Raw genomic sequence first — 10,330 nt, 5'->3', positions numbered from 1 at the left:
AGAACTGAAAAGTAATATTCAGAGAAAAAAATGTTTTTAAGAGTATTTAAAAGGAGAGAAGAGAGGAGCATTCAAAATCCTGGGAGCCACAACAACTTTGGGGTGACTAACAGTACCTCACTAGAATAAAAAGGAGCGAGGAGCAGCATAAGGCTGAAGTCAGATAATATATAGGACCAAGGTTATGGAGAGCTTTATAGGTGAGAAGTAGTATCTTGTAGTTGATGCACAAGAAAGTGCTTTTGAAAGTATTGTAAATATTTGATATTTTTAGATCAAAAGGCCATAAAGAAGTAAATTACAGTAATCCTGTCGAGACGTGACACAGGCATGTCTAACAGTTTCAGCATCCTGCTGTCTGAGAGAGGATTGAACACAAAATATATTACATCAGCGAAAAAAAGCTTTACCAATATGATATTAAAGGAAAGAGGGAAGTCAATGAGAACACCAAGATTGTGAATGTTGTGCAGGGCATAATCAGATCACCATCCAAATCCATCAGTTGACCAGAAAATTTAGATACAGTTGCTTTACAGCTAATCATAATTAACTCAGTTTTACCAGAGTTAAATTTCAGGTAATTTACTTCCAGCCAAGGCTTGAGTTCCTTGATGCAAGTTGTAAATGTAGGTGGAGGAAACACTGAGGTGGAGGGTGTGCTAAAATCTGGTTGTCATCAGCATAACAGTGGAAGTTAAACCCATAGCGTTGGATGATTTGTCCAACTGGTAACATATAAATAGTGAAGAGAAGAGGGCCCAATATAGAACCTTGAGGCACAACAGAACTGATGGATGTTTTGATGGAACATTTTTAAATAGGCTTGTAGCTACCCAGGGAAGAAAGATCAAGCCCATACTTTTTAAGAACTGGGGTGACAGCAGCAATCTTAAGATTTAATGGTACAGTTCCAGATGTCAATGACGTATTTATGAAATGAGTGATGGGTAGTGACTAAGCAGACAAATAATATTTTAGTAAAGAGGTAGGTGCAGGATCAAGAAGTAGAGGAATTAGACAGCCTGATTATGAGCTTGGTGTTAAGAGAGAAGTTTTGTAGTGGAAACATATGTAGGGTGTTGACAGGTGAGAGGTTTTACTCTGTAAAAAGTTAAGAAAAGCATCACACATTTGATCAGAACCCTCTAGATACTGTTAATCGTATTAAATAATGTTCTTGGCCTGATTTTGGACTTGTTAATGAAAGTAGAGAAATAAGATGAACAAACTGCTTTAGGAGTGTTCCATATGCCAAGGAGTGTATAATAAGGCCAAGTTTTTCTAGCCGCTGGCCCTTGGTTTTTATTGCCCAGAACTCAGTGTTGAACCAATGAGAAGTGTGCAATGATGGGACATATCTAGATTGTAAGGGACCAAAATGATTTAAGATAGCAGAAATACTTTTATCACAGACATCAATAATGTCTTCGACACTGGAAAGACTGCAACAGGCAGAGAGAGGGGAATCACCAATTGCATCAGAAAGTGACAGAGGATCAACCAACTTCCATACATGATAATAAATCAGGGATTTCACAACAGGCTTAGGAATGTAAAAATTACAAGAACATTCAATCAATGTATGATCAGAGACACATGTCAGAGCCTTTTACGGCAGCAGTGTAGATACCAGTAGAACAAACCAAATCCAGTGTATGGCCATGTACATGAGTTGGAAAAACAATATATTGCTGCAGAATAAAACAATTAGATCAAGTCATTAGGTGCTTGCCAGGTTGCCAAACTCTGAATGCATAGAAGTAGAAGACGACCTCTAAAAAGGAAAGAAAAGAAAAATAGGAATGCACAAATTCAGAAATGAAATGAATTTGTTAGCAGCAAATAAGATGGTTTATCAGACTATAATAAAGTGCTGCTGAGTGATTTACAATGTTTGTCTCAGATGACATGAAATGAGTTTTAGGTGGTAGTTTACAGGTGATCGGAAGACATCAGCACAATGAATTAGGTGAAAACAGGAACTATATGAAATTTAATTCTTTCATAATTCCCCTAAATAACAGGAATAATGGAAGTATTCAAACTTACTTCCAGTAGTCCATCTGTTGACCATTTGACACTTTCATTTTGATTCATTAATAAAGCTAAATGGATTTAATTTGAACCAATATGAACTCCCAAATTACATGCTACATACTATGCACTAGGTACTCAACTGTCTAGTGAATGAATATTCAGTCTTACATGGTTAAAGATATTTTTTTTTTCATTAGGAAAAAACTGATGCTTAGACCGATGTAATTTAGATTATATAATTTACTTCATTTCAAAAGATAAGAAAAGGATGTTTCTTGCTTTCTTTCACTTGTCTGTAACAATCAATCTCTTTTGAAGAATGTTGGCAACCAATCAAAGACATTTGACACAGACATTTCTCTAAATATCATCATAGATGTTTGAAATGACATTAGGGTGATTAAATGACGCAAAAATTTACACTTTTAGGTGAACTGTCCTTTTAAATATACATATCATGGGAACATTTATGTCTTTATACATTAGCCATTTGTTTTATGTTTCATGTCTACAAGTTAGCCTATATTTAAGATAGAGAAACTGCTTATGTAGCTTCAATAATACTTAAAACAGGCAAGTGAACTTTTCAAACAAAGTAGTTGTTTTAAACTGTAAATGCAATATTTTATTTGTGTGCAAATGTACATGTGGTGAAAAAGACCATGTATTTGACTATCTAGAGGAGAGTGAAAGACACAAATACTGTAAACTGGTGAAAATGTTTAGTTGGTCTGAACTGATGAAGGAGAGACTCCAACCACAGAACAAACACAATATACTGGACATCTGTACATTAACAACAGACACACACATAACTAACCTAATATAAAATAAAAATTTACAAATAGTTAAAATAGTTACAAATGTTTTAAGTAACATGGAAATTTCACATTGTAGACTTCTTTAATATCTTTTGATACATTTAAGTGCTGCACTTGACAATCACATTTATGATTAGAAGCATTAAAATTATTATGGATAAGTTTAATGCAAAATTATTATATTTGTAGGCCTTAAACTGAAGAGCCAGACAGACTCATCTGAGCTTCTTCCTCCTGTTTAAACTTTAAATAAAACAAAATGATAATTTGCTTGAATACTAAAGCAACATTAATGATTCAATATCACATGTTTCTAACACACATGCTGCATTATTTGATTGTAAAGTCTGAGTCTCTTCACCTGTATGGATCACATTCACACATTTATCACACATTTCTTTCTCCTCATAGACACAGTAGTGAAGCTCTTCTGTGGATCCTGAGGTTTACTGCTCCTCTCAAGACCACTTCATTATGATATACAGCATTTATCATCTTTTGCTGACTGAAGTCCCTTCTATCAGGGACTATTGACAATGAGAACAGAAGAGAGAAAGAACAAAATCAGTGTTCAGTGGAACAAACTGTAAATCATAAATTATTATTTTTTTTTTCAGTTAAAGCTACATTTACATGACCTTGCATAGATATTTCTAAAACAATATTTGCATTTTAAATACATTTGAACATGAATTATATTTATATGTTTGTCTGTTTGTGTGACTCCTGTTCCTACAAACACTATAAATAGAAACACATGCTAATGAGTATATAATAAATGACAAGGAACAAATACATATGCGATTTTAAACAAAACAAAAACCTTTCAGTTAAATGTTCCACTTGTTAAAGCTGTTTTTCCTGTAGTTTAAATGTTTGTATTGGTCTCAGTGATGCTGGACGGCTGTGAGCTGAAGCTGGAATCTGCACTGATTTTACCAGCGTTTTCCTACAATCTGACCAAATCTATTTCAAACTGTAATGATTCACTATTACTGACGTCATTAATAAAGCAGGTGTTGTTGTAAAAAGCTCTGACAGTGTGCTTTTGTTCTCTTTCCTACGGAACCCCTTAAGGGACATGGTGGTGAAAAAAATCAGAGTGAGTGAAAAAAAAATTCAGGGTGGGAGGAAAAATATTTTTCAGATTTTTTTGCGTTCCCTCGCAAAGTTTTTTGCGTTCTCTCACAAAGTTTTTTGCGTTGTCTCGCAAAGTTTTTTGCGTTCCCTCGCAAAACTTTTGCGTTCTCTCGCAAAACCGGTTGGGTTCGGACAAACACTTCCTGTTTACTCAGCTCAGTATGTTCACAACGGAGCGGTTCATATAAGTTTTATACTGAACTTGAACTCAAGTGGCCTATTATAGAAATACAGTCATTTAATTGCTTATAGTTTAAGGCACGATTTGGGAAAATCCTAAAACGCTTAATGTGGATTAATGTACTAAAACAGTGACAGCGGAGGCCCAATTCGGTATTAATAAATGCTATTCATACTAATAAAAATGTTAATATTAATAGCATTACTCTCAATAAAGCAGTCATAAATGCAACTTGCTTTTCTTCCCACAGAAAACCTTTAGGATACAGAAAACGCTTAATGGAAGCTAATGGACGAATTAAGACGGTATTTGTAGTTACAGTGGTTTAAGTATAGTAACCATGGTTAATTTAAATTTGTTTGCTGCTTGTTTATAAAAAAATTATAAGTTTTTGAAAGGAAAAATAAAACAAACAAGTCACGTAGCCTGTTAGTCCCATTTTATTCAGAAATAATACTACCAGCAGGCCTACAGCGTGTTATAATACCAACATTATAAACACACATAGCCTAGGCCATTAGTTCCCTGCACTTCACAGCAAATCCTTTAAATTTAACCGTATTCAGAACAGACCAAAAACTAAAACCAAAAAACTATAACTTATTCATTTTTAATGAATACATATAATATAATGCAGTATATAATAATAGGTATAAGCTTATAGCTATAAATAAACTAAAAGAAATAATTTAAAGCGAAACTGAAAGTATGGGCTCACGTATGGCTCTCCTTCAGCACAAATCCAAATGTTTCCATATTCACAATGTATTTGCAGCTAAACCATTAAATTAACCGGGCTTTGTACGTTCCAATATCGACATGAAAAAATCATAGTGAACAAAAATGTGCCGCAGTGGATTGGACCGGTGCTCACGTTGTACGACACAGACTAATACAGACTATTTAAACTGACTAGTGTAACTTTGTATCTGTTTGGGTGATTCTGTGTATTATTTCAATAATGAACAGGCTGCGAGGCGCCGGCGCGATCAAATAGCTGATATATAAAAACTGTAAAAAAAAAAAAAAAAAAAAAAAAAAAAAAAAAAAAAAAAAAAATATATATATATATATATATATATAATATAAAAACTGTCTTCCATACAGAAAAATACCCTGTGCGAGTTATTGTTTTTCATGTTTAAAATAGGAGAATGCAATATCCAAACGACTGCAAATGCAACATTTATTTTATATAGCAGTTCAACAAAAAGGGTAATATTAAGTGACATTTTAAATGTAGCCTACATTTAAACACATGATGTTTGTTATATTTAACGAAATAATAATAGTTCCAACGAAATCCGCAACAGAACTGGCGTGTCTCCAAGCAACAGCGGTGTTTCGTTTCTGAATTAATCTGCAGCTTTGAACCATTCGGAGAGTCCGTGATTAATCACCCATTCATAACTACAACCATTTGCTTAGTTATTGAATGAATGAATGAATGAATGAATGACGGGACCCCTTGCTCATTAAGACAGTGACATGCCGCCACCTACTGGAACGTTTGAGAACCACTAGTTTAATGGATTACTTCATTAATTGCCTATTTTTAATAAAACATAAAATGTTGGCTTTTTATATCATTGTCTTCTTATATTAAGCTAAGGTACATTGGAGAGCTTTCTGTTCATATTCGGGGCTTACCTGCTTTCTTACATTTAAAATGTATAACAAACTCTATACCGAGTTCGGCCGTTTATACTCTATTATTATTATATTATCCCGTTAATTTTTCTTTCTGGGGGATACGCTTAACGTGCAATTTAGCGGGTTACGTTTATATACTGAGCTATTCTGATATATAAGGCGTGTACTGAATTTGGTCCTACAGTGTTTTACATTTTAGAATGTACCAAAATCGTGCATTGATGTATTTATATAATAGCCTACTTGAGTCCAAGTTCAGAATCAAACTCTATGAGTCGCTCAATTGCGAACGTGCAATGTAGGAACCACTACAAGCTGTAAAGTAAACAGATAGTGTTTGTCCGAACTCAACTGGTTTTGCGAGGGAACGCAAAAAAGTTTTGCGAGGGAACGCAAAGTTTTGCGAGAGAACGCAAAAGTTTTGCGAGGGAACGCAAAAAAGTTTTGCGAGGGAACGCAAAAAACTTTGCGAGAGAACGCAAAGTTTTGCGAGGGAACGCAAATGTTTTGCGAGAGAACGCAAAAAAATCTGAAAAATATTTTTCCTCCCACCCTGAATTTTTTTTCACTCACTCTGATTTTTTTCACCACCATGTCCCTTAAGGGGCTCCGTACGAGGACCCTATTGGAATTGCTCTGTTTATTATTAGGGCCCGAGCACTGTAGTGCGAGGACCCTATTGGAATTGCTCTGTTTATTCTTCTTCTTCTTCTTCTTCTTCTTCTTCTTCTTCTTCTTCTTCTCCAAAGTAAAAAGTCTTTTTGAGGGCCTAAACATGCTCGAAAACTCATGAAACTTTGCACACGCATCAGTCCTGGCGAAAATTTACATCTGATATAGTTTTCAGAAGTGGGTGTGGCAAAATGGCTCGATAGCGCCACCTATAAAATTTCAACGGAGTGCGCCTCGAGCTGCGTTTCACGTACATGTACGAAACTCGGTACACAGGTGTAGCACACCAATACCTACAAAAAAGTCTCCTGGTACAACTTCCTAAACCCAACAGGAAGTCCGTTATATTGAATTTCCTGTACGATTTTTGTGCAGTTTTTGCCATTTTCAGGCCTCGTACTTTAACGAACTCCTCCTACAGTTTTTATCCGATCATCTTCAAATTTGCTGAGTGTTATCATAAGGCCCTTGCGATGTTAAATTGCGAAGCTTTTGAGTTTTCGTCGAGGGGCGTGTCCGTGGCGGCCTGACAAAATTCGACGTGTCACCATGAAAAAGGAAGTGGCTGTAACTCAGGCAAACAATGTCCGATCTGCCTCAAACTTCACAGGTGTGATAAGAGTCCGGTCCTCAACACATGTCAGTGCCCATATTCACTTATAGTCATAGCGCCACCTGATGACAACAGGAAGTGACATGTTTAACACTGTTACGGACTCCTAGCAACATATTAAAAAGCATTAGCAAGTTTTAAATAGGCTAGCAACATGCTACAATCATGCTACAACATGCTAGCAACACTTAGCTAAGAGCTAATGCATGCTATTAATACAAAGAAAAAGAAAATTGCTGTAACTCATGCACACAATGTCCAATCTGACCCAAATTTAATATTCAACATGCTACGAACATAGTAAAGCATGCTAGCAACACTTAGCTAATATGCTAAAGCATGCTAATAATACAATGAAACAGGAAGTTACTCTAACTCAGGCATACAATGTCCAATCTGCCCCAAACTTAACATGTTTGATAAGAGTCCTGGACTGAACACATGCCCATGCCCATATTCAGTTATAGTCATAGCGCCACCTGCTGGCAACAGGAAGTCACATGTTTAGTACTGTTGTGGATGCCTAGCAACATTTTAATAATATCAACAAGTGTTAAATAGGGCAGCAACATGCTAGAAACATGCTAAAACATGTTAGCAACACTTAGCTAAGTGCTAAAGCATGCTCTTAATACAATGAAACAGGAAGTTACTGTAACTCAGGCATGCAATGTCCAATCTGCCCTAAACTTAACAGGTTTGATAAGAGTCCTGGTCTGAACACATTTACGTAGCAATATTCAGTTATAGTCATAGCGCCACCTACTGTCAACAGTTTAACACTGTGATACACTATTAGCAACACACTAAAATAATCCACTGAGTGCTAAACTTGCTAAAAATACACTCAAACATGCTAGCAACACTTACTAAGTGCTAAAGCATCTTGTTAAAGCCATGAAACAGGAAGTTGTTGCAATTCCTGCAAACAATGTCCGATCTGCCCCAAACGTCATATGTACGATAAGAGTCCTGGCCTGAACACATCTAAAGGCCAATATTCCATTACAATTATAGCGCCACCAGCTGGCAACAGGAAATGACTTGTCTTACACTAACTCAAGCATACCATGTTTAATCTACACCAAACTTCATATGTTTGATAAAAGCGCTGACCTGAAAACGTCTACATGCCAATATTTAGATATAGGCATAGCGCCACCAGCTGTCAGCAGGAAGTATTGCACATCTAAATGACTTTCATATATTCCTCCTAAATTTACTATGTTAAAAGCATAGTGCCCACCATTCGCTGTTTCCCTAAAGCCACCGGTCGGCAGTGAGCCCGGGTGCAAGGGCCCGTTCATCGCTGCTTGCAGCTTTAATTAGGGCCCGAGCACCGATGGTGTGAGGACCCTATTGGAATTGCTCCGTTTATTATTATTATTATTATTATTATTATTAGGGCCCGAGCACCGATGGTGTGAGGACCCTCTTGGAATTGCTCTGTTTATTATTATTATTATTATTATTATTATTATTATTTTTATTCTTCTTCTTCTCCAAAATGAATCGCATTTTTGAGGGCCTAAACATGCCCGAAAAGTCATGAAACTTTGCACACGCATCAGACCTGGCGAAAATTTAAGTCTGATATAGGTTTCAGAAGTGGGTGTGGCAAAATGGCTCGACAGCGCCACCTATTCACTTTCTATGAAGTGCCCCTCCCGCTACGTTTCACGTACATGTATGAAAATTGGTACACACATGTAACACACCAATACCCACAAAAAAGTCTCTTGGAGGAAAATCCGAAACCCAACAGGAAGTCCAATATTTTTAATTTTCTCAGCAAATTTTGTGTCATTTTTGCCATTTCCAGGCGTCGTATTAAAACGAACTCCTCCTAGAGATTTATTCGGATCAACACCAAATTTGGTCAGTCTAATCTAAAGCCCCTTGTGACGTTAAATTGCGAAGATCTAGAGTTTTCGCTGGAGGGCGTGTCCGTGGCGGCCTGTCAAATTTCGATGATTCGCCATGAAAATCGAAGTTGTTATAACTCAGCCATACAATGTCTGATCTGCCCCAAACTTCAAATGTTTGATAAGAGTCCGGTCCTGAACACATGCCCATAGTCATATTCAGTTTTAGTCATAGCGCCACCTGCTGGCAACAGGAAGTGACATGTTTTACTCTGTAATGGACTCGTCCTAGAGATTTATTCAGAACAACACCAAATTTGGTCAGTCTACTGTAAAGGCCTTTGCAATGTTAAATTGTGAAGATCTTGAGTTTTCGTTGAAGGGCGTGTCCGTGGCGGCCAGACAAAGTTCGATGTTTCACCATGGGAATAGAAGTTGTTGTAACTCAGCCATACAATGTCTGATCTGCCCCAGACTTCACATGTTCGATAAGAGTCCTGGCCTGAACACATCTAAAGGCCAATATTCTAATATAATCACAGCGCCACCTGCTGGCATCAGGAAATGACTTATTTTGCACTAACTTAAACATGCATTGTCCAATTTGCACCAAACTACACATGTTTGGTAAGAATCCTGACCTGAAGACATCTAAAGACCAATATTCAGATATAATCATAGCGCCACCTGTTGGCAACAAGATATGTAATGTCTTACACTAGCTCAACCATACTGTGTTCAATCTGCACCAAACTTCATATATTTGACAAAAGTGCTGGCCTGAACACATCTACATGCCAATATTCAGTTATAGGCATAGCGCCACCAACTGGCAGCAGGAAGTTTGGCACATATAAATGACTTTGACATATTCCTCCTAAATTTACGATGTGAAAAGCATAGTGCCCACCATTCGCCACCGATCGGCGGTGAGCCCGGGTGCGAGGGCCCTTTCATCGCTGCTTGCAGCTTTAATTAGGGCCCGAGCACCGGTGGTGCGAGGACCCTATTGGAATTGCTCTGTTTATTATTATTATTATTATTATTATTTTTATTCTTCTTCTTCTCCAAAATGAATCGCATTTTTGAGGGCCTAAACATGCCCGAAAAGTCATGAAACTTTGCACACGCATCAGACCTGGCGAAAATTTACGTCTGATATAGGTTTCAGAAGTGGGTGTGGCAAAATGGCTCGACAGCGCCACCTATTCACTTTCTATGAAGTGCCCCTCCCGCTACGTTTCACGTACATGTATGAAAATTGGTACACACATGTAACACACCAATACCCACAAAAAAGTCTCTTGGAGGAAAATCCAAAACCCAACAGGAAGTCAGATATTTT

The sequence above is a fragment of the Labeo rohita genome, unplaced genomic scaffold (assembly GCF_022985175.1).
Source record: "Labeo rohita strain BAU-BD-2019 unplaced genomic scaffold, IGBB_LRoh.1.0 scaffold_151, whole genome shotgun sequence".
Lineage (NCBI taxonomy): Eukaryota > Metazoa > Chordata > Actinopteri > Cypriniformes > Cyprinidae > Labeo > Labeo rohita.
Note: the sequence above shows the minus strand (reverse complement) of the source record.